This window comes from Natrix helvetica (genome assembly GCF_964273705.1).
Source record: "Natrix helvetica genome assembly, chromosome: W".
Lineage (NCBI taxonomy): Eukaryota > Metazoa > Chordata > Lepidosauria > Squamata > Natricidae > Natrix > Natrix helvetica.
The window spans coordinates 55,381,053-55,407,044 of record NC_138555.1 but is presented as its reverse complement, the minus strand read 5'-3'; the positions used below and the strand labels follow the sequence as shown (position 1 = coordinate 55,407,044).

At 45.8% G+C, this 25,992-nt stretch overlaps 1 protein-coding gene across 4 annotated transcripts in view; it reads right to left on the bottom strand.

Moving 5' to 3' along the window:
• The window catches only part of LOC309400851 (RNA-binding protein 33-like), a 379,136-nt gene that overhangs the window by 253,022 nt on the left and 100,122 nt on the right, over nucleotides 1–25,992 (bottom strand). The gene's annotated exons all lie outside the window — the stretch shown is intronic.

Below are 25,992 nucleotides of genomic sequence, written 5' to 3'. Positions count from 1 at the left end.
CTTAATACACATAGGCTACATTCTTTTTTTTCCCACATTTTTATTTTATTTTTAAACATAAAAGACAACATTAAAAAAATTTCATCCATTACATACAGCATGTCGTTTGGTTACAAGTGTTTTTGCATCCATATTTTCGATTACATATACAATCACAGATTTTCCATCTAATATAACCAAAAACCTCACTTTCATTGTACAGCATATATTCAATTACGATTAATATTTCTTTCGTTTCAATAAACTTAATTCTCTTACATTCTTGATTGTCTGCTTAATAACAACGTACCTTTATGTAATCATTGTCTTATTTTAAATATTTTTACAGTATAAAAGAATTTACCAAGTGTTTATGTTTATATATCTATCACTATTTTCAACAGGATATCTTTATAGTATGCATATATTATATTACCAATCCTCTATCAAATGTACATAAATTCATTATTATCTTTGTCCTTCATTTTATAACAAAAAATTCTAAATTATTCATATATATGTCAGTGTTTCATTGTATTATTATTAGTCTATTTAACAACATTATTGTATTTTCGCTTTTGTCCTTCAATTAAAATATTGTATCATTATTAGTCTATTTAACAACATTATTGTATTCTCACTTTTCTCCTTCAATTAAAACATAAGTAAAACATTTTTCATTTCCAGGTTCTTTTTTCCAGCCACTGATAAAACAAATCCCATATCTTATAAAATTGCTCATCTTCTTGTTCTCTAATTTCAAATGTCAATTTGCTCATTTCAGCGCACTCCATTATCTTTCAAATAACTTCTTCCTGTTTTGGTATCATTTCGTTTTTCTAGTTTTTTGCAAATACAATTCTAGCTTCTGTTAAAACATTTACAATAGGCTACATTCTTAAATTACTGAAATTAATTTGTTAGGAATGATTGAACAAGAAAAAAAGATCAGTGCAGGAGAACGAGCCAGACTTCGTGACGACACAACGTGCGGTCTCAATAGTCCAAGGCCGCCGTTGATTCTTTTACCAGCTGTACGGTCCATATGGACCTAAACTGTCCTGGAGAGACGGTGACAGGGAGACAAATCCTTGCTGGTCTCAGGGACACCGCAAAGTCCCCGATCGACCCAAGGGAAGTTCTCCAAGCCGGCGGTAAACAGACAGCCCCCAGGCTGACAAAGTCGGAGACGGCTCTGGAAAGAAGGCAGTGAAAGTGAGATTTTTTTCTTTGAGAATGATTGCCCAAAGAATTTTTTTTTAAAGATAAATTAGTCCTTTAAGCAAAAGAATAAAGCGGCGAAATTTATCTTTATTGGACTGCCTTAGAAAGTTTTTTTTTCTTTTCTATGCAACAGCGTTTCGTGGATTGAAGTGATTGGAACGCTTCCCGTTTCTCCTCTTAAATGAATAATACAATACAATACAATAGTAGAGTTGGAAGGGACCTTGGAGGTCTTCTAGTCCAACCCCCTGCCTAGGCAGGAAACCCTATACCGTTTCAGACAAATAGCTATCCAACATCTTCTTAAAGACTTCCAGTGTTGGGGCATTCACAACTTCTGGAGGCAAGCTGTTCCACTGATTAATTGTTCTAACTGTCAGGAAATTTCTCCTCAGTTCTAAGTTGCTTCTCTCCTTGATTAGTTTCCACCCATTGCTTCTTTTTCTACCCTCAGGTGCTTTGGAGAATAGTTTGACTCCCTCTTCTTTGTAGCAACCCCTGAGATATTGGAACAATACTATCATGTCTCCCCTAGTCCTTCTTTCTCTTAAGCTAAACATACCCAGTTCCTGCAACCATTCTTCATACGTTTTAGTCTCCAGTCCCCTAATCATCTTTGTTGCTCTTCTCTGCACTCTTTCTAGAGTCTCCACATCTTTTTTACATCGTGGCAACCAGAACTGAATGCAGTATTCCAAGTGTGGCCTTACCAAGGCATTATAAAGTGGTATTAACACTTCACGTGATCTTGATTCTATCCCTCTGTTGATGCAGCCTAGGACTGCGTTGGCTTTTTTGGCAGCTGCTGCACACTGCTGGCTCATATTTAAATGGTTGTCCACTAGGACTCCAAGATCCCTTTCACAGTTACTACTCCTGAGCAAGGTATCACCTATACTGTACCTGTGCATTCCATTTTTGTTGCCTAAATGTAGAACCTTACTCTTTTCACCATTGAATTTCATTTTATTAGATAGTGCCCAATGTTCAAGTTTGTCAAGATCCTTCTGTATCTTAAGCCTATCTTCTGGAGTGTTGGCTATTCCTGCCAGCTTGGTGTCATCTGCAAATTTGATGAGTTCCCCATTTATTCCCTCATCCAAATCATTGATGAAGATGTTGAAGAGTACTGGGCCTAAAACAGAGCCTTGGGGTACTCCACTGCATACTTCCCTCCATGTAGATGCAGTTCCATTGAGAACTACACGTTGAGTGCGGTTGTTCAGCCAGTTACGAATCCATCTGGTGGTGATGCTGTCGAACCCACATTCTTCTACTTTATCTACCGTGTTTCCCCGAAAATACAACCTGTCCCAAAACTAAACCCTTGCCACATTTTTCGTCTGGGCAAAAATATAAGCCCACCCCCGAAAATAAACCCCCCCTCCGGCCAGGCAGAGCACCCCTCACTGACCTAGCGTTATTCCGAAAGTGCCAAGTCGCAGGAGCCGGGGGGGGGGGGAGCGATCATGTTGCTTGCCGCCTTCGGGATACCGCTAGGTTGGGGAGTGGCGTTCTGCCTGGCCGAAGGGGAGAGTTGCCGGGCGGCTGCTCCCTTGTGAACTGGCTCCCGAAGAGCCGGGCACAGCCTCAGGGGCAAAGCAGCCATGAGGTAACCATGCTCACGAGCCAGGCTGCCGGACAGAGAGTCTTCCGGACAGAGTCTTCCAGCATCGGCCGCTCTAGGAGTGCTCTCTATGGTGGGCCAGCTGCCAGACAGAGAGTATTCCGGACAGAGTCTTCCAGCAGCCGGCCCACCAAAGAGAGCACTCCTAGAGTGGCTGATGCTGGAAGACTCGGCCCCGAGTTTTGGAGTTTGGAAGTTATGCTCGGAGCGGGGCGGCGGCGGGCGTCAGCGGGCAGCAGCGGCCAGCGGCGGTGGCCTGGGAGAGCTGCGCAAGGGCTTGGTGAAGCTGCGGGCGGAACAGGCGCTCGCGCAACCCCCTTCTCCAGCCGGGCAGAGCTCCATGCACTGACCTAGGGGGTATCCCGAATGTGGAAAGCCGCGTGAGCTGGGGGGCGGGCAGAGCGCCACATGGCTTGGCACCTTAGGGATTAGGGACGGCGTGGGACGGCGGGGCGATGCCGGCTGGCGTGTGAGTGTGTGGAGCGGCTGCGCGAAGTAGGAGCTATGCAGGCTATTGCCGGTGTTGGCTGTGCCGGGAGAGGCCGAGGAGCCGGGCGCTGGGAGCCCTAGAGGCCTGACGAAGCGCCAAAGTGCCAAAACGTTGGCGGGAGGATTGGAGGCCGGCTGAGGCGTCGGAGGCACCGGAGGCTGGTGGTAATGGCCCCTGGGGCTGGAGCGGCGCGGTGCGGCAACTCGAGGTGCCGGACACATGGGGGACATACAGGGAAAGGCAATGGCGGCTGCTGGAGCGAAGGAGAGGGGAGGAGCGAAGGTAGTGGCCCTTCATCTACCATCATTGACCATCTGCCCTGTTACTATCCCCGGTTTACCATCCACCGACCACCTGCTCCCTACTGTTTTTCTACTGCCCACCTAAGCTTTGACCATCTACAGACTGATTGACTGGTCTGCTATATCCATCATCCCCACCTAGGACTTTTGGCTTTTATCATCGGTACCCAGGCCCTGGCTTTCTGCATCTCTCTGCATTTTCCTTTTTCCTGGACTCAGTGCTGTAAGCAGCACCTATTTTAACATCTTTTAAAGTGATTTTAACATCTGTAGCACCCTCAATAGAGGCCCTGCTGAACTATGGTTTATTTTTACTCAAGGGTAGACCTGATTTTATTGCGGGAGTCCCCCCTCTCGCAAATATGGCCCTCTGCCCTTTCAAGGGCCCACCTTAATGACGGATGCATCAATCCAGAGAGGTGGAGGAAGAGGAGGCTCCGGGGGTTTTTGTGCAAATGTCTTTTAAGTGTTTTAAGGGGATCCAGGGGGGGGGGGGGGCTTAGCCAGACCAGGAATAGGAGCAGAGCCAGGCGAACAGGTGGGACTGAGGAGGAAGAGAGCGGAGTGGGGGAGGGGAGTCAGTATGATGTTCCTTTAGAGGGTTCCTATATCCCAACGGTCGCAGGAAGGGGTGGATGCGAGGACAGAAGAAGATTCTGCAGTCGGTTGGGAGACCGCGGGCGTTGGATACGCCCGGTCGTTTGTACCAACCCCCGCACTCTAGGTGGTCAGGGTTTACAGAGCCGGGGCATGAGGCTGATGTTGTGTAACGCAAGGTCCGTTGTTAATAAGGCCCCCCTCATCCATGATCTGGTTTCTGAGGGGGAGCCGGACCTTGCAGGGATCACGGAAACCTGGTTGGGCCACAAGGGGGGTTTGCCCCTCGTGGAAATGTGCCCACCAGGATACCGTGTATTCCATCAGCCTCGTGCCCAGGGTAGGGGTGGTGGGGTAGCGGTCATTATACGGGAAGCCCTGGCACCGAGAGAATTCACCGTACCTCAGATATCCGGATGTGAGACTCTAGGTGTGAGATGGGGCCCAGGGAGTCAGTTGGGCCTGCTGATTGCATACTTGGCTCCTCGCTATGCATCAGCGGCCCTGCCAGAGCTCCTCGAGGTGATTGCGGAGGTGGCGGTTGAGACCCCCAGACTATTAGTTATGGGGGACTTCAACCTGCCATCGACGGGTGAATCATCCGAGGTAGCTCGGGAGTTCATGGCTTCCATGACAGCCTTGGACCTGACCCAAATAATTCAGGGCCCCACACACGAGGGAGGCCACATACTGGACCTTGCTTTTATCTCTGGTCGATGGAAGAATGATCTGGGAATAGGGGATCTGGTTATTACTCCCCTGTCATGGTCAGATCACTCGCTTCTCCGACTTGACTTCCCTGACGCTACCCCCCATCGCGGGGAGGCGGAACCAGAAGATCTTATATGGTTCCGCCCCAGGCGACTGATGGAACCAGATAGGTTCCAGACAGAGCTTGGGCCACTTCCTGTAGCCCTGACCCGCTCCCGGACGGAGGACCTGGTGGCCGCATGGAACAGTGCGGCGGCCGGGGCCTTGGACGGGGTGGCGCCCTTGCGGCCTCTCCGGTGGCAGCGAACCACCCTGGCCCCTTGGTTCACCGAGGAGCTGAGGGTGATGAAGCGCCACAAGAGACGCCTAGAGAGCAGATGGAGATCCTCTCGCGCCGAATCTGACCGAACACAGGTAAGAGCCCATTTACAGACCTACCTTGTGGCACTAAGGGTGGCTAAACGTTGATATTACGCCACCCTTATTGCGTCCGCAGAAAACCGCCCTGCCGCCCTGTTTCGGGTGACCCGCTCCCTCCTTTCACAGAGGCCGCGGGAAGCCCCTTTGCAGGGCAGGGCAGAGGAATTTGGGGAATATCTGCAGGACAAAATCGCTCAGATCCGGAGTGAATGGGTCCCCCTCAGTGATCTTGGGAAGACACCGGAGGCGGGTCTTGAGGTACCACTCTGGGAGGAGTTTGACTCTGTTGCCGCCGAGGATATGGACAGGCTACGCGGGCGACTGCAGGCCACCACATGTTTATTGGACCCGTGTCCCTCCTGGCTTGTACTGGCAGCCTGGGAGGCTACACGAGACTGGCTCCTGGGGCTGGTGAACGCCTCGCTGAGGGAGGGGTTCCTACCAGCCGCCTTGAAAGAGGCGGTGGTGAGGCCCCTACTTAAGAGGCCTTCCCTGGACCCAGTAGAGTTAGCCAATTATCGTCCTGTCTCCAACCTTCCCTTCTTAGCGAAGGTTGTTGAGAGTGTGGTGGCGCAACAGTTCCCTCGACACCTGGAGGAAATTACTTATCTAGACCCGCGCCAGTCCGGTTTTCGACCCGGCCACAGCACTGAGACGGCTTTGGTCGCGTTGGTGGATAATCTCTGGAGGGCGAAGGATGGGGGTTGTTCCTCCATCCTAGTCCTGTTAGATCTCTCAGCGGCTTTCGATACCATCGACCATGGTATCCTACTGCGTCGGCTGGAGGGGATGGGGGTGAGGGGCACCGTTTTGCGGTGGTTCTCCTCCTTCCTCTCCGGTCGGACGCAATGTGTGTTGGCGGGGGAGCAGAGGTCGACCCTGAGGCCGCTCACGTGCGGAGTGCCACAGGGGTCAGTCCTCTCACCTCTCCTGTTCCAACACATACATGAAACCGCTGGGCGAGATCATTCGAGGATTCGGGGTTGAGTGCCATCTGTATGCAGATGACACTCAGCTATATATCTCTACCCCGAACCACCCCAACGAAGCCGTCGAGATGATGTCCCGGTGTCTGGAAGCCGTGCGGTTCTGGATGGGTGACAACAGACTCAAGCTCAACCCTTCCAAGACGGAGTGGCTGTGGCTACCGGCGCCCCGCTTTAGCCAATATGTTCCATCTCTGGCCATCGGGGGGCAACAACTGCCCCCAGTGGATAGGGCACGCAATTTGGGCGTCCTCCTAGATTCCCGGCTGTCGCTAGATGATCATGTGACAGCCGTGGCTAGGGGGGCGTTCCACCAGGTTCGCCTGGTGCGCCAATTGCGCCCCCTACTAGAGCAGGACGCCCTTCGCACAGTCACTCATGCCCTGGTGACTTCCCATCTTGATTACTGCAATGCTCTCTACATGGGGCTCCCCTTGAGATGCACCCGAAGGCTCCAGCTGGTTCAGAATGCAGCCGCGCGGGTTATTATGGGGAGTACTAGGTACTCCCATGTAACACCTTTCCTGCGTGAGCTGCACTGGCTGCCTGTGGCTTTTTGGGTGCGTTTCAAGGTGTTGATTGTCATCTTTAAAGCGCTCCATGGCTCGGGACCTAGTTACCTGCGGGATCGCATTCTACCCCACACATCCCTGCGACCAATCCGCTCTCACAGGGAGGGACTCCTCCGGGTACCTTCCGCTAAGCAGTGCGGGCAGGCGGTGCCTAGGAATAGGGCCTTCTCTGTGATGGGCCCAACCCTCTGGAACGACCTCCCCCCCGATATTAGAACCACCTTGGATCGCCGCTCCTTCCGCGAGAAACTCAAGACCCACCTGTTTCGATTAGCCGGCCTGGCCTAATTGTAACTGTAATTGTATTTACAGGGAACACCCACTACTGACCTTCCTGGATGGCTTTTTAAATTTTAAATTTTGGGGTTTTAAATTGGTTTTAGAATTGTTTTTAATTATTTAACTAGTTTGGGTTGTATATACAGACGGTATGTTTTCGTTGTTTTGTCTGATGTTTTATTTTATGTTTTGTTGTTTTATACATGAACGGTCTGTACCGAGTCCCTACGGGGAGAGGGGGCGGTCTATAAATTTAATAAACCTAAACCTATAAACCTATTACCCCCTAGGTCAGTGAATGGTGCTCTTCCCGGCTGGAGAGGGGATTTGCCGGGCGGCTGCTCGTGAGACACTTAAGAGATTTTTGTTTTCCTTAAGTTTGATACCAATAAGAGAAAGTTGAATCTGCCATTCGGAAGCCAGAACTTGGTTTTTTTCTTATTTTGAAACAAAGTATCCTTTGCTCTATTTTCTCTGAGTCTGTTGACATTGTAACTAGAGGGTTTGCAGCTTGTCTGTAGAGACTGATAACGACTCAAGGACACGGACTGTTTTCTTGCAGGTGTCTTTGTGGAATATTTTGGACAAGGGAAAAGAAAGAAAAGAAAAGATAGAACCCTCACTTTTTTGAAAAAATTAAAAGGATTTTATGTTTAAGCATATTCAAAACAAAAATATTTTCATACATAAAAGAGACTTTGAAGGCGAGAGTGGCAGTGGATTTTAAACTTTTTCTTTTCTTTTGGGAAATATGCATTTATATACAGATAAAGAAACTCTAAGTTACCAGGATTTTTTGGATGGAATTCTAAAGATATTGGAAGGATTTGAGAGGTTTGATAAGAAGTTGGATAGATTATTGTCTGACTCAATAAAAGATGAAGGGACTGGAGCCTCAAAAATTAAAGAAGAGAGTGAAGATATAGAAGATAAAGACAAGATAACAGATGAACCTAATAATGGAGCACCTATGAGTGAAAGTGGAAAGGAGGGAACATGGAAAAGTGAATCTGATTATTATTATATACTTGATGATCTGGAGCTCTACCCCTCCTGTCAAGATATGGATTTGATGATGGAATTAAGAAGAGAAACAGCTTTAGAAAGACACCTGATAATCAAAGACATGTTAATTTTAATACCAGTTCAAGGGCAACAAGACTATATGAGAGATCTTTCAAGCAAAAAAGTGTGGAGAGAAGTTTTTAAAAATTTTATAAAGACGTTTATAAGAGAATTGACGCAACAACTGGCTAAAGAGATAAGACTGTTTTGTTACTGGAAAGACACAGGCTGATAATGAAGGTTGATAACTCAAAACTTAGTTAACCTTTGGTGATTAATAAGTAGGATTTCTTAGACACTTTTAGAATGTTTTCTTTGAAATGTTTATTTGTTAATTAATAACTCATTATGATAATAATAATGAAATAATAATCTCAATTAGTAAAAATAATTTGGATATAAACTGTAAATTGGGACCTGGGGAAAAGATTTAACAATTTCACGAATACATTTTTGTTTAGATTTTATTATAAAGATGTAATTTTTCTTGGGTCGGAGGGGAGGAGATGTGATATAAATGACCAAAAAAAATTTCTTTTTTCTTTTCTTTAGATAACTATAATAACAATAAGGAAATGTTAATGGATAATGTTTAATGATTTTTATATGTCTTGGCATTGGTAAAAGCAATTAGATATAAGCCTTAAATAGTGAGTTGGAAAAAAAAGGGAATATGCTATAAAAGGGTAATTATTGGAGGTTTATAGAAATAGCTAATGAATGCCAGTAGGTGGTTGTGTCTTTAAATACAAATGATTCTAGATAAAAGCATGTTTAAATAATTATAGCTAAATGAGAATGATGGTACATTGATGGCAAAATGCATACAGATTTTTGATTTTAAAATGTAAATTAAAAATATGAAGGATGTATAGTAACGCACAAAATTTATTTGTAACCAATCGGGATGCTTTCTACAAGATGTAATGAAGAATGGGGTTTTTTGTGTTTTTGTTTAATTAAAACAATATTTTTTTTAAAAAAAAAGATCAGTGCTAAGTATTAGTTATGATGCCTTTAAGATATTTTTTTCCAAACCCAATTTTATTTTCAATCTAGAGTTCTGTATTTTCTGTTGCAGGAAGTGCCTCAACATGCTTAAAAGAATAAAACAACAGGCTTTAAATACCACGTAAACCAAGTAGGTTTCTAAGGAAAACTCTAACTTGGGTGATGAGCCCTTATTTTAAGGTGATAGAGAAAAAAATGCCTGTCAAACAATTCAGCTAAAGCTCCCACTCCTGACTTCAAAAGAAACTGAGTATGAGGAAAACCTTAAACCCAAATATAATTCCTTCCCTCAAATACAGGCAGTGAAAGCTAAGAGTGGCAGCTAGCCTCTTGCGTAAGAGGAAAATAAAATAAATGCATCACAGAAAAATAAACAAATTCCTTGGGTAAATAACTGGTCTTCTCATGGATGGCTGCCTTAAGGCTCCAAATTTCTTTTTTTTTAAATAAAAGTTTTTTTTTATTTTTCAATTTTAAAATACATACATTCCATCTTTCCTTAAGCAGTGTGTCGCCTGGGCACAGATATTTCTGTGCGACATTCGTCCATAAATTATAATACATTGTATTATATGTATTTTGACATTGACAAAATGTGATCCAGTGGGGAAGGAAATGGCAACCCATTCTGTGTGTGTGTTTGTGTGTGTGAGAAAGACAGAGAGAGCACACCGCCACCAGCCCAGCCCTGGTATACGGTAACTCTCCAAGGTTGGATTGGATCTCTCTCTCTCTCTCTCACACACACACACACACACACACACGTCCCTCACCCCCCCCCCCCAAGACAGCCACATCCCTTCACTAACCTGCTTTCCAGCTCCGTTCTCCATGCACATGCAGGACAAGAAAAGTAGTTCCAACTTGGACTTCCGGTTCTGGCGGCCGACGGCAACGGGCAAGCTTTGCTCGCCCCGCGCTTTCCCGGTGGGCTCCCCACTCCTTGGGGGGCACAGGACGCCCCGTAGAGGCTCCTGCTGGAGGAGCAGCACCGCGGGGGATCCCCTAGATCGGCGGCGGCCGGGGGGGGCCCGCCTCGCTCCAGGCACTGGGGAGCATGATGGGGAGACGCTCCGGCGTCTTCGCTGCGAGGCTGACGGAAGAATAAACAAGCAGAAGGACGCGGCTGCGGTGCGGTGAGGCGAAAACTCGTCCATTCCCTCTACCAATTTGGAGAAATTGCCAGCAGTTTAAACTTTCCTTTCGGCTTGGCTGGAGAAGCGCGGCTGGAGGGAGGGGGATTTCCCCCCCCCCTCGGACAGGCGGCTTGAAACAATTTTACTCTCAGCCCTAGGGGAAGGAGGAGGGGGAGAGCCAACCAATGTTGTCACGCTCTTACTAAAAGCGAATTTTGGACTTAACTCCACAATGCAATGATGATCTGGTAATTTTGGAAACTTTGAAAACTTTGTTATGCCTCTAAACCCGAAGCTGCCAGGGCAAGATGGCACACTTCCGTTGTCTTTATGAACTGTGAAAATTGACTCCACCTTTAAAACTTCAGGCTTCCGGTCTTTGTCTCTGTGCTACTCAGATAAATCTCTTGTTGATTGCTACTTTTTGGACTCTCTGGTGTGAAAAACTCTATCTTACTGCCAGTGCAACTAGAAAAATCACCTTCTGCCTGGACCTTTAATCCCCTGGACTCTCCTGGCTGTTCTACCTATCTGACTGATCACTCTCTGTATTGACTGAACTCTTTATTCCACAAACAATGTCTCGTAAAAAACCACCTCCTGGGAAGCCTGGCTTTGCTGCCTCTGCCCCAACATCTACAACATCCAGTCCCTGTACACAATCAACGATAACAGCTTTGATGCAACCTAAAACTACAGAGACTGAATTTCAACAAATGTTTCAACAACTTTTACAGGGACAAGAGGAAATAAAAAGACAATTAAAAGAGATGAAAGAAGAAATCAAAGAGAACCAGGCCCAAATTAATAAAAACTCACAGAGACTGGATCTTTTGGAGGGTGGGACGGCTGAGATGAGGGAGGGGATGGAAGGGGTGCAGAAGGAGAACAAAGAACTTGACACCCAACAGATGAAAATAGAATTTGAGAGAATGTCCTTTTACCTTAGATTTCAAAATGTGGTGGAGACAGATGATGAAGATATAAGGGACATTATGACAAGTATTTTGGCTGAATACATTCAGAAAGAGAAACAACAGATGGGGTGGGAACTAGATCTGGTGTATAGAGTGAATTCAGCCTATGCTAGTACACATAACGTACCCAGGGAGGTACACATTAAATTTCTCAGAAAAAGTACAAGAGATGAAATTCTGAGTGCACAAAGGGGGCAAGCTTTGAAATACCAAGATAGGGAAATAACCATCCTGAAACAGATCCCCAAAAAAGTGAGGGAAAAAAGAAAAAGCTATTCACAATTAGCGAATAAATTATACCAGAAAGGGGTGTGATTCAGATGGTTGATGCCTGAAGGTATGCTAATATTCTGGGAGGACACAAGAGTTAGAATTAATACACCCATAGAGGTGCAGGCCTTTATAGAAAAAAATAAAGTACTCCTAGAAAAACCAGATGATCCTACAACAGACATACAGGACACGGGAGGGGCCGGAGCTCTGGCGGCGGGGGGAGATGGGGCAATACCGAGAAAACTCAGATCACAAAAATGAATAAGAAAATTCTGCTTGACATAAATTGATCGAAATTATTAATTGAACTCATATGCTGACTATATATTACTATTTAGTAATCAATTTTGTGTAAATGTATATTATGAGTATGGAGGGAGGGGGCACCCACCGCACATCGCAACTGCCAAAATTTGTAACCATTCCATTACCTTTTTCCCTGTTATTTTTCAAAAAACCAATAAAACTTTGTTTATAAAAAAAAAAAAGTAGTTCCAACTTCTCGCAAAAAAACCCCGATCACTTGGAACATTTCTCCCAGTAAGAATCTTGTACTGCCAATTCTCCCAGTTATCTACCCTTATCCTAACCTCTTTATCAAAAGCATCTTCCTGCCTCTTCAATTGTTGATTTACGTTTTGTTTTCTTCAGTATTTCTTCCTTTGTCAGCTGATTTGTCAGTCCCCTTTTTTGTTCCAGTCTTTGGTTTATTTGCTCATATAGCCAATCCTTCTGTTCTTTCCGCTCCTTTTGTTTGTCCTTTATCTGGTTTTCCTCTTCATCAAGCTGTTGCTTTATTTACTGATTTTTGGGCAGCGCTAACCCCCAAGGGGTTGACAAGATAGAGGGGAAGCCCTGAAGACAGCGCAGAGAAGGGCGATCTTCTGGTAGGATAAAGGGAAAGCTCCTCGATGCTGGCGGGAGAGAAGTTGGCCAATATAGCGGATCCAGAGTCGTGACAACCAGGAGAGAATCAGGAAGATAGACTTAAGAAGCAACGTGACTGATGCAATACCCATAAGAACTAAAGAAGGGTATTTGTGATATTTAGTGGACATTAAAGAGAAAGAAGAGAAAACTTCCAGATGAACTTGGAAACTCTATAGGTACCTAGACATTGTTTTGGAATCGGTAGTGATTTGGGTCCCCTATGGATTACAAACTTTAAGATTGCCAAAAGAACTATAACAAGGGGACAAGCACACTGTGAACTATAAACTAGATCATCAAAGGAAGAAGATTGAGAAAGCATATATAATAATAATACTTTATTTACAGTCACAGACCAAAACACGACCACTATAAAAGAGACACAGCAGCCAGTCACCAAAAGCCCAACTAAGGGAGGTTACAGCTCTCTCCTCTAATGGTCACAGCTCTCAAGAAAAACCTGGAAACCTGAGAGGTGATGTATGAGGAGACATCCCCAAGGCAATGCACAAACAAATCACAGCTATCAGGACCAGGAGGGACGATTTCAGGAAGAGACAGTAACCTAGATCTGTCCGCGCTATACATAGGGCAAAATAGAAGGACATGCTCCGCTGTCTCAACCTCGGCTCTGTCACAAGGGCACAGCCGCTTATTAATCGGGAGCCTCTTGAAACGACCATCCAGAAGTGCTGAGGGCAAGACATTGAAGCGAGCTAGGGAAAAAGCTCTTCTATACTTGGGAATAGTTAGGGTATAAAAATAGGAAGCCATCCTCAATCCATAGTTATTAACTTGGTTGAGAGTCAGGGGGGAGCAAGTTTTATTGGCTCTGGCTCGTAGATATTGTAAATCAATGTCCACAAGCCGTTGGACTATCCTAAATTGGGCATCCTTGAGGTCGTAGTTTCCCAAGGCATCCTCCGTGAAACCTAGCAGATGAAGTTTCTTCAGCAGCTCTTTCTCCCAGCGAGAAATATGGGAGTCCGTGAACACCAGGGAGAGGTAGCTGCCAGGAACTGCCAGAAAGAGCACCCGAAACCACCATTTAAAGGTGTTTATCCAGGCCATACATTCCACCGATCGAATGCCCAGTTCCAGGTATATCGAGGCAAATCCAACACAAGGGGGAAGACCCAGAGGTTTTCTAAGGAAAGCAGCCTGGGTTCTTTCAATGCAATCCTTGAAGCCCCGTATCCATATGGGAATGCCGTAAAGAGTTTGGGCCAGCGTTTTGGCTTTGTAAATACGTAGGGCAGAAGGAATGAACTGGCCACCCTGGGTATAAAAGAATCTTAAAATCTGCTGGTGACTACAGGAGGCCGAGTTCAGCACCTGGGTTCGATGTCTAGTCCAGGCACCAGTGTTCTGAAATTGAATACCTAGATACTTAAAATGGAAAACCTGCTTAACAGCATTGCCACTGATATCCCAGTTATACAATTTCCGGGCTCTAGTAAACACTAGTACTTTTGATTTATCATAGTTAATAGCCAAATAGTTTTCAGCACAGTAAGACCCAAATGCAGAAAGTAATCTTTTCAGTCCTGGCCTTGACAATGAAAGGAGAACCGCATCATCAGCGTAAAGAAGAAGTGGGATCTTTGTAGTTGTCAGCTTCGGGGCGTGGGACTCAATATGTCCGATGTAACCAGCCAGGTCAGATAAAAATATATTAAACAGAAGAGGAGCCAAAACACATCCCTGCCTTACTCCATTCTTAATCGGGATAGGATTAGAAAGTTCTCCCTGCAGACCACACCTGACCTGGCTGGAGGTCTGATTGTACAAGGACCTAATTAAGAACAGCAAACGTCTGTCAATAGAACCTTTAAGCAGTTTTGACCACAACAAACCCCTAGGGACTGAGTCAAATGCTGACTTTAGGTCGATGAAAGCAGTGAAGAGTTTGCCACCTGGTATAGTAGTATATTTGTCGACCAGGTGCGCTAGGGCAAAGCAGTGATCTAGTGTGGCACAGCCCGCTTTAAACCCAATTTGTTCAGCACCAATGACATTGGATTCCTCAACTCAAGTGAGGAGTCTGCGATGGAGGTATTTGGCATACAATTTCCCAATAATGGAGAGCAGGCTTATGGGGCGATAGTCAGCTGGGTTGTTTCTATTTCCTCGTTTAAAAACTGGCACAATAATTGCTAAGCTCCAGGAGGAAGGTACTCTGCCAGAGGAATTAATATATGTAAAGAGTCTTGCCAAAAGAGGAATCCACCATTCAGGGTTGGATTTTAGCAGATCGGGGGGAATAGTATCAGGGCCAGGAGCTTTGCCTGACTTAAATTCGGAGATAAACTCGGTGATCTCAGCATGGGTCACAGGTTGCCAGTCAGGGGCTACGGGACACAGCTGTGGGTCAGGCACGGTTGAACTTGCTGACGCCTGGTAAATTGCCAAGAAATGGTTTTCCCAGTCTCTGTTAGAGATGCAGCATAGAGGGAGTTCCCGATGGCCCGGCAAAGAGCTGGCAGCAATTTGCCAAAATAATCAGGTGTCCTTCTGCTGGATAGAGAGGAGAAGTAAATCCCACTTCTCTCTCTCTTTAGCTTTCTTTTTCTTAGCAAGTAATAATAACTAATAATAATAATTTGGATTTATTAGCCGCTCCCTTTCCAAGTAGGACTCGGGGCGGCGTACAATGGAGCATAAAACATAGAAGATAAATAACAGCACATAAACGTACATAAATACAAAACACACATACACGGAGGAGGTAACAAATTTCATCATTTAGACAGTTAAAAATCAGCATTAAAATACCCCAATTGTAAAAACCCAATATGCAATTAAGAATTAATATTTAAAGACAATTTAAAAAACAGTTAGGAGGAATAAGAGAAAAATTACGATTGAGCCAGGCCAGATAATTGAAAGAGGTGGGTCTTCAGCTGTACACGGAAGGAGCGGAGATCGGAAGTGATCCTGATGTCACGGGGGAGGTCATTCCACAGGGCTGGGCCCATCACAGAGAAGGCTCTGCTCCTGGGTGTCGCCCCCCGGCACTGTTTGGCGGACGGCACCCGGAGAAGTCCCTCTCTGTGTGAGCGAATTGGTCGTAGGGATGTGTGGGGCAGGATGCGATCCTGCATATAACTAGGCCCTGTGCCATGAAGCGCTTTAAAGATCATAATCAAAACCTTGAAACGCACTCGGTAGACCACAGGAAGCCAGTGCAGCTCGCGCAGGAGAGGTGTTACAGGGGAGTATCTAGTCCTCCCCATAATCACCCGCGCGGCCGCATTCTGGACCAACTGTAGTCTCCGAGTGCATCTCAAGGGAAGCCCCATGTAGAGAGCATTGCAGTAATCCAGGCGAGACGTCACTAGCGCATGGGTGACTGTGCGTAGGGCATCCCGGTCCAATAAGGGGCGCAATTGGCGCATCAGGCGAACCTGATGGAACGCCCCCCTTGCCACGGCTGTTACATGATCATCCATGGACAGCCGGGCATCCAGGAGGACGCCCAAATTGCGCACCTGTTCCATGGGGGCTAGTTGGACGCCCCCGATGGCCAGAGATGGAAGCACCTGGTTGAACCGGGAGGCCGGAAGCCACAGCCACTCCGTCTTGGAAGGGTTGAGTTTTAGTCGGTTGCCATCCATCCAGACCCGTACGGCCTCCAGACACCGGGACATCATTTCGACGGCCTCATTGGGGTGGTTCGGGGTGGAAATGTATAGCTGAGTATCATCAGCATACAGATGATATCCCACCCCAAAACCACGGATGATCTCGCCCAGCGGTTTCATATATGTGTTGAACAGGAGAGGCGAGAGCACCGATCCCTGTGGCACTCCACATGTGAGTGGCCTCCGGGTCGAACTCTGCTCCCCTGCCAACACACGTTGCGTCCGATCAGAGAGGTAGGAGCCAAACCACCGTAAAACGGTGCCCCTGACTCCTAGCCCCTCTAGCCGGTGCAACAGGATACCATGGTCGATGGTATCGAACGCCGCCGAGAGATCTAATAGGACCAGGATAGAGGAACAACCCCTATCTCTGGCCCTCCAGAGATCATCAACCAATGCGACCAAGGCCGTCTCCGTGCTGTGCCCGGGTCGGAAGCCGGACTGGCGCGGGTCTAGATAATCATTTTCCTCCAGGTGACGTGGGAACTGCTGTACCACCACACTCTCTACAACCTTCGCTAAAAAAGGAAGGTTGGAGACTGGACGATAATTGACTAGGTCCGTTGGGTCCAGGGAAGGCTTCTTGAGCAGGGGCCTCACCACCGCCTCTTTCAAGGCGGCCGGAAGAGACCCCTCACCCAGCGAGGCGTTCACCAGGCCAAGGAGCCAGTCACGCGTAACCTCCCAGGATGCCAGTACAAGCCAGGAGGGACACGGGTCCAATAAACATGTGGTGGGTCGCAGACGTCCACGCAACCTGTCCAAATCCTCGATGGCAACCGAGTCAAACTCCTCCCAAAGCGGTCCCTCAAGACTCGCCACGGGCGTCTCTACTGAACCACTGAAAGGGGCCCATCCCATCCGGATTTGAGCGACTTTGTCCTGTAGATATTTCCCAAACTCCTCTGCTCTGCCCTGTAGTGGGGCTTCCCGTGGTCTCTCAAACAAGAGAGAGCGGGTCACCCGAAACAGGGCGGCAGGGCGGTTATCTGCAGACGCAATAAGAGCGGCACAATGTTGACGTTTGGCCGCTCTTAATGCCACAAGGTACGTCTTCAAATAGGCTCGTGCCTGTGCTCGGTCAAATTCGGAACGGGAGGATCTCCAACGACTCTCTAGGCGTCTCTTGTGGCGTTTCATCACCCTTAGCTCCTCGGTAAACCAAGGTGCCAGGGTGGTTCGTCGCCGCAGGAGAGGCCGCAAAGGCGCCACCCGGTCTAGGGCCCCGGTAGTCGCACTATTCCATGCGTCTACCAGGTCCTCCAAGTAATCCTTTGTACTCCCGCTTCAGGCGGTAGTAGTCCTCTGGTAGGCGTTGGTCCCCTCGGTTGCGGTAGAGCAGGTAAACCCGTTTAATCTGGTTCCTGAGCATCAAGCAATCTTTGTCAAACCAAGTATTACTTCGTGATTGATATAGACCACTCGGCCCACAGACGGCTCCAAGCTCCCTTTGGACACTGTTAATTAGTGATTCAAAGGCCAAGACTATCTTCGAGCCACTGCTTGCTAGTACCTGATTGTTGTGGCCCAGCAGGCGCCGTTGCCGCTGCCACCAGACTCCGAGAGTGAGGGTCCCTATGAGTCGGCTCAAGAGGAGGTGGGGGACCCTGGACAGGGTTCCGACGCTGAGCAGGGATCGGAGAGTCTGGTCGGCCACCAGGAGGCGCCTGAGGCATGGAGCAGCGGTGAGAGCCAGAGGAGGGGGGCTCCCAATGCCATGCCTTGGAGCAGCGGGGAGGAGTCACGAGACAGTGAGTCAGAACTGAACAGGGAGTTCCTGGACGCTCGTTATCGCCACGCCCATAGACGCAAGGAGCGTGGGCGTAATTATCGGCGATAAGAGCTCTCAGCTGCTGATCAGGAGGCTCCTCTCCAGGTTATAAAAGGGTTGACTGTGCATACGCCCTTTGCAGCAGTCAACAGAGGACTTATGCCAGAAGTTCTAGTCTGGAATTCTAGCAAGCTGGATAGCTGCTTTCGTGTTTTGTTTTTGTGAGTTTTGTCTTGGTGGTTTACTGCCACGGAACCTTCTGTTTGTTTGTGCAATAAACCTTGTTACCTTGTACTGTTCCGGAGCTTGTTCTGTGTGGGCAAAGGAGGAAGGGGGGTCAGAACACCTGATTATAAAACATTAATACATAATCATAAAAAATCAGCATATTAATTCTAGAAAAAAGAGTATCTTATGAGTTTGGAGGGAGGGGGCGTCTGCCACACTTGCAACTGCCAAAATTTGTAACCATTCCACTTACCCTTTTCCTTATAAATGTTTTAAAAAACCAATAAAAATTTTTTGAAAAAAAAAAAAAAAAGAACACCTGATTATACAAGTTGAGACACTCCGGAGATGATAAAAAGGAGTGAAACTTTTTTTCAATATTGGGAGACCATTTGATCCTCCTTGTGTATGAGGCCACATAGGGATCTAATATCTGAGGGCCCCTAGGGAGATGTATATTTGAAAAAAGCTCAATGATTGTAACCAGGGGGTAGTGGTCGCTCTGCGTAAGGCAATCCACATAAAAAGCACGGACTGCCTCTCTTAAGGGTCGAGATACCAGTACAAAATCAATAACACTACTCCCACGTAAGGAACTAAAAGTAAATTCGCCAGCCAGATCACCTAGGGTACTCCCATTAAGAATTATCTTGTTGTGTTGGGCTGCTAGAAGGGCTAACTGGATGCTCGTGGGGCTGTAAGACTCTAAGCGCACTCCAGTTCGTACTTGTGGCATTGACTGGTTGCTTAGTTGGAAGGTATTCGGCAGTGTCATCAAGCAGTGTTTGAGTTAGCCCTGCGTCTCCAGGTTTATGAATTAAACTTTTTGAAGAAAATGCCAATGGAGTGTCTGCTGGTAAATCAGTATAAAACCCCTGAGGTCCAAAGGAATCCTTGTCAGAGATTGATAGACTCCGAAGCTTGGACTTAACTGCATCCAGGCGCTTTATGATTTGGGCTCTTTCCGATTGAGGAAGCGCTCTAAAGGAGCCAAAGAGCTGCATCTCCTCCTGGTTCCAAAAGCCGTCTTGACACAGATCAGTCCCATAGATAGGTGGAATCCCAGAGACATTGACCTGGGACCCATCAACCAAGAGACCTTGGGTGCCCTGAGCTGATGTCGCTTCTTTTGGGGCCACCTCTTCCCAGCTGATCAAATTGAGGGAAGCTTCCTGGTAAGATGTTTCATGCTGCGGGGGGCTGATTTGGACAGTTGTAGGAGGAGCAGTTAGCCTACCGTCTGAGAGAACGCCAGCTGAGAGTTGTGCAGAAGTAGGTATATAGCTAATATATGGTGCATTGTCTGGGATAGCATTCGAAGTTGGCTCATTAATATATGCCACTGAGGATCTTTTGGGGGCAATAAATCTCCTGCCACTCACAAGTTGTCGGTTACTCAAAAGTGGCTTAGTCGATATGTCTTTGAAGACTCTTCTTGGCAGTATGCCAAAGGATCTTAACCAGGATCCTCTTCTGAACAGTAGTTTTGGAATGTTGGGATTGTCGAAACTAAGTAGCACTCTGGAGCAGTATTCAGGGGAGGGTAAGGGTTTGACCTTCTTCAGATCATCAGCTTTGAGCCCCAGTAACTTAAATAGGTGACCCCTCGCCAGCTGTATTGAACTCCAGTAAGGTAATTTGCCATTAATGGGGTTAATGATGAAGGCCACCTGTTTTGGCTGTAAGACCAGGCGGCTAATCGCGTCATAGGATGCGGAATTCAGACTGTTAATAGAATTTTGTTGACCAAGATTTTGTTGGCCAGTGTTTTTCTTGAAGCTTTCCCTGGGATTTGGTAGGGAACACCTTGTCGCCACCACCGACTGCCGAGCGATCCTCCCAGAACACCCACTGGTAATCCAGGAGACTAAGTAGTTTAAAGTACTTACTATTCTATCAAGCTGGAGCTGAATGCTTGCTGTAGTTTCTGCAACCAGAAAACATTGCTGAGCCAGAAGCTCTACAAGCGTAGGCTCATGCAAGGGGTGGTTAGGGGCCGCAGTTTCAGGTAAGTCTTCATTCTCAGCTCGGGGGGTGGCACCTTCAGAATCTCCCCGACCAGAAGGCTGAGTCAAAACAAAGTCCTCAATCTAAGATTGCTTCAAGAGAGGTTGAAAAGCCAACGGGAGATCTGCTCCTTTTCCTTGTCTGCTGCCCAGTTCCTTCTCCAATCATTTTCAGGGCCTCCATTGGGGCAGGGCCACCAGAAAGGGGTGGAATTAAAGTTGGGATTTCTAATCCCTTATCCCAGCATGGGGCTGGCTCACTTAAAGTTGCTGAGTCATTTGTCTTCCGAGTATGCAGAGGGATCTGTGAGCCTCCCAACAGACCTCCCAACTGACTCCCCTCAGGCTGTGCTTCCCCAAACAGTGCCGAAGCCCCGCAGCTGTCCGGCTGGGGAAGGGGGAAGGATGCACAACCCACAGTTGGAGAAACAAGCCGACAGTATCCATCAATTCTCTGCTGCCCCTGCAATCCAGCTCCACCTTCCTTACTGCTTGGTGAGCGCTGTGCCGTCTTTGTTTTTTTTCCCCTGGGAGAGGCCATCCCGTGGTTCCAAGTAGGAGACCTGTCTTGGTCTGTTTTATCACTTTGCAGTAGAGAGTTTGCAGTGTCCATTATCTGAAAAAAGTATTTTATCATGGGTTGTCTGGGTGTTGTCGCGGCCATGGGTAGCAAGTTTGTTGCGAAAACTTTCCTCTCATTCACTAAGGGCTTTACTACCTGGAGTAAAAACTGGAGTAAAAGCTGGAGTAAAAGATGAGCCTCTCAGGTAGTAAACTTAAAAAATTTTAAATTTAAAAGTTGAAAGTTAAAAATTGATTAAAATAGAAGAATGTTTTTTAAAAGGAATCAAAATAGAGAGTAACAGGAGAACAAATTTAAAAGTTAAAGTTAGAAATTGATTAAAAATAGAAGAGTGTTTTTTTAAAAAAGAATAAAAATAGAGTGTAAAAAGGAGAGCAAAGTTAAAAGTTTAAAAAGTTGATAAAAATGATTAAAAAGTAGAAGGTATTAAGAAAGGAGAAGAAGAGAGTAAAAAGGAGAGCAGAGCTCAGAGCTGCTGCTCCCCCAAATCATATCTTTGTAATATCATCCTGTCTCCAACCTTCCCTTTCTGGCGAAGGTTGTAGAGAGTGTGGTGGCTTATCAGTTTCCACGTCATCTGGAGGAAAATGATTATCTAGACCCACGCCAGTCCGGCTTCCGCCCTGGGCACAGCACGGAGACAGCCTTGGTCGCGTTGGTGGATGATCTCTGGAGGGCCAGAGATAGGGGTTGTTCCTCTATCCTGGTCCTATTAGACCTCTCGGCGGCTTTTGATACCATCGACCATGGTATCCTGTTGCGCCGACTGGAGGGGTTGGGGGTCGGGGGCACTGTTTTACGGTGGTTCGGCTCCTACCTTTCCGGCCGGACGCAACGTGTGTTGACAGGGGAGCAGAGGTCGACTCTGAGCCCCCTTACCTGTGGGGTGCCACAGGGGTCGGTCCTCTCGCCGCTCCTGTTCAACACATATATGAAGCCGCTGGGTGAGATCATCCGTGGTTTCGGGGTGGGATACCATCTGTACGCTGATGATACTCAGTTGTACATCTCCACCCCGAACCACCCCAACGAGGCCGTTGAAGTGATGTCCCGGTGTGTGGAAGCCGTACGGGTCTGGATGGATGACAACCGACTCAAGCTCAACCCCTCCAAGATGGAGTGGCTGTGGATTCCGGCCCCCCGGTTCAACCAGTTAATTCCATCTCTGGCCATCGGGGGCGTACAACTTGCCCCGGTGGAGCGGGCGCGCAACTTGGGCGTCCTCCTCGATGCTCGGCTGTCCATGGATGACCATGTGACGGCCGTGGCAAGGGGGGCGTTCCACCAGGTTCGCCTGGTGCGCCAATTGCGCCCCCTATTGGACCGGGATGCCTTGCGCACAGTCACTCATGCGCTGGTGACGTCTCGCCTGGACTACTGTAACGCTCTCTACATGGGGCTTCCCTTGAAATGCACTCGTAGAATACAGTTGGTCCAGAACGCGGCCGCGTGGGTAATTATGGGGAGTACAAGGTACTCCCATGTGACACCTTTCCTGCGCAAGCTGCACTGGCTCCCTGTGGTCTACCGGGTGCGTTTCAAGGTCTTGATAACGATCTTTAAAGCGCTCCATGGCTCAGGACCTAGCTACTTGCGGGATCGAATCCTGCCCCATACATCCCTGCGACCAATTCACTCGCACAGAGAGGGACTCCTCCAGGTGCCGTCCACCAGACAATGTCGGGGGGCGGCATCTAGGAGTAGAGCCTTCTCTGTTGCGGGCCCAGCCCTGTGGAATGACCTTCCCCCGGATTTTAGGACTACCTCTGACCTCCGCGCCTTCCGGATAAAGCTCAAGACCCACCTATTTCAAGTAGCTGGCCTGGCTCAACCATAGTTCGTTCACACTGCTCCTGACGGGTTTTTTAATTTTGTGATTTTTGGAATTTTAGGGGATTTTAAATTGTGTTTTAATTGTCTTTATTTATCTTCCTACCTCCTCCTTGTACATGTATTCGTTTATTTTGTGTGTGTACTGTCCATATTGTTTTTATGTGTTTTATTGTACGCCGCCCCGAGTCCTTCGGGAGAGGGTGCAGCTAAGAAATAAATATTATTATTATTATTATTATTATTATTATTATTATTATTATTATTATTATTATTATTATTATTATTATTATTATTTATTATTGTTATTATTATAATATTACTATAGAATATAACAACAAGGTGTTGAAGAGATATAGTAGGGGAAGTGGGGAAACCCAGAATGGAATTATTAATTATTGTATGTCATTTTGGAAAAATACCTTTCAATTCTTGAAGATGACAAGTACATCAACTATCACAAAAATAGGAAAGAAAGCATCATCACCAACATCTGCAACATCGTCTCCGTCAAGTCAGCGATCAATAGAAAGTATGTTAGGCGTGGAGAAATCAAGTTCTATGCAGAATATGCAGGCAATGTTGCTTATGATACAATAAACCATGACAATGACCCAGGAGTCCATATCAAGAAACCATGAGGAGATTAAAAGTGAGATGGGAGAGATGAAAGGGGACATCCGAAAAATGGATGATAAAATAGGGAATATCCAAAACACAATAACCAAGAATGAACAGAGAATACAAACTGTAGAAATAAGAGCTGAACAAACAGAAAAGAAGATGGAACAAATGGAACAAAAACTAACCCTGGCCAACAAGGACTTAGAAGAGACAATATTTTTTCTCGAAATGGAAAAGGCAGCTTTTCTTCCTGAGGTTCCAGAATATAGTTGAGGATAAAGAGGAAGACTTGGCTATGGTTATGACAGACCTGCTAGAGGCCATACTACAGAAAGACAAGCATGATGTACAAGGAGACATTGATGAAGTTTTCAGAATTCACACAAACTATGCAAGAAGGCACAAGTTACCAAGAGAGGTACACATGAGGTTCACTAAAAAGACAGTAAGATATGAAATATATAAAAGAATGAGAGATGAACCCATGTTGTACAAAGGGAAAGAATTCAAACTTTAAAACAGATATCCAGGAGAGTCAGAGAGCAGAGGAGACTATCAATTTCTGACCACCCAGCTGATCAAATACAATGTGATGTTTAGATGGTTGATACCGGAAGGAAACCTGATCTCTTGGCAAGATAAGAAATTTAGGATTGACACATTAGATAAAGCACACGAATTCTTTGAACATCATTTTCTGATGGATGAAGATCAGGAGAGTAGGGAGGAAATAGAAAGTAAAAGCCAAGAGGAACATCAACCAGAAGAAAAAGCTGTAGAGCGAGAAGAAAGAGCGAGGGTGGAATGACCGAGTGGAACAAGAAAGCACAAGAACAAAAACCCAGAAAGAGACAAGGATACCCCAGAAGAGCGAGACCCATATATAAGTAGAAAAATGGATGAGGAAGTCAAGATGTTATAGATTAATATTAATGGACTGAACTCCCCCACAAAAAGAAAACAAATGTTGACAAAATTACAAAGATTGAATTTGGATATAGCCTGTCTCCAAGAAGTCCACATTAAGAAACAATATGGTAAATTATTAGAATACCCTAAAATTGGGAAGCTATACATGTCTTTAGCTCACCAAAAGAAGAAGAGAGGAATAGCATTGTACATCAAAGAATCGCTAAAACCCAAACAAATATATGTGGATGAAGAAGCAAGAATATTAATAATGGAGACATCAATAAATCAGAAACAAATGTTCCTTATTGCAATATACGCCCCAAATAATAAACAGGAAGAATTTTACAGAAGATTACATTAAAAAAATAATAGAGATAGACTATGAAAACGTATGCTTAATAGGAGACTTTAACGCAGTTGTGGATGTTTAAAAACACTATAGAAGTAGTAAAATAAATTTTTAAAAAACGAAGAACACTTCCAAACACATTTTTGAGATGGTACAGGAATTAGGCCTACAAGATGCATGGAGAGAATTAAATTTAAAAACAAATCAATATACATTATATTCAAACACACATCAATCGTGTTCAAGTATAGATATGGTGTGGATGACCTCGGGAATGAGAGTAGACATCCAACAGGTAGACATAACAACAAACAACACATGTGCAGACCACAATCCAATAAAAGTGATATGGAGAGAACAGAAGAAGAAGCGGAGATGGATAATGAATCAAAACATTTTGAAAGATAAGGAATACATACAAATGGTGGAAAAAGAAATGAAATTCTTTTTCAAGGAAAATAGGAAAGAAGAAACATCATTGCAAAACATGTGGAATACGGTAAAAGCATACATTCAAGGATTAACAATAACATATATGGCAAGGAGAAATAAGAAAAAGAAACAACAGCAAAATATACTACAAATATATACTATATAATATATACTATACTATATACTCAAAAAACTAGAGTTAGACCTACAGAAAGACCCCCAAAAAAAGAAAAGAAAAAAGGGACTTAATAAAACACAGATTGAATTTAATGGTACAAGATGAAATGGCACAAAAAGTTAAAATGGAGAAACAAAATTTCTTTGAATATGCAAATAAGCCAGGGAGATGGTTAGCATATAAGCTAAAAAAGGAAGAAGAGAAGAAAATAATACACCTGTCAGGCCTGTAGTTATGTTCTTTTTAGGATCTTTGGCCTGCCACACTTTCTTATAATTTTTTATGCTGTTTCAATAGTGTAGTAGTTGGGAGGGGGGAATAGAAAGGAGTAGGATTGTAGAATGGATTGTTGACATTCTTTTGTAGAAGCCAAGGTCATCTTTTGTCTCAGTACCTCGACACCTGGCCGGAAGAAGATGGGTGTACATGCCAGCGTGGAAGATGATGATTGGAACATGTGATGGATTTGTGGGTGTGGGGAGAGATCATGAACTTTCAACTGGTTGAACTTAGAGAATGTACTTCCAGAGTTGAAATTTCCATAGCAGTACTAACATGCCTGCGGAATAAATTGCACCTTAAAGGATGTTTTGCCTTGGACAATGATTTATTTCTGCATGGTATTTAGAACCCTAACATTATTTCAACTCTCTACTTTAAAAATTTTTTCACTAGCTCCCTCCCCCTATCAAGGGGGAAGGGCTGGTGATGAAAGATCTGGTGATGAGGTCTCGGCATTCTCAATGCTGACCGAGACAGCGTAAATATCAGCGAAGAATAAATGAGAAGCTTTTGGTGATAAGAAGCTGAGTGCGGAACTTCAAAGGCAATGGAATGCTGCCACCAGGTTAATTGC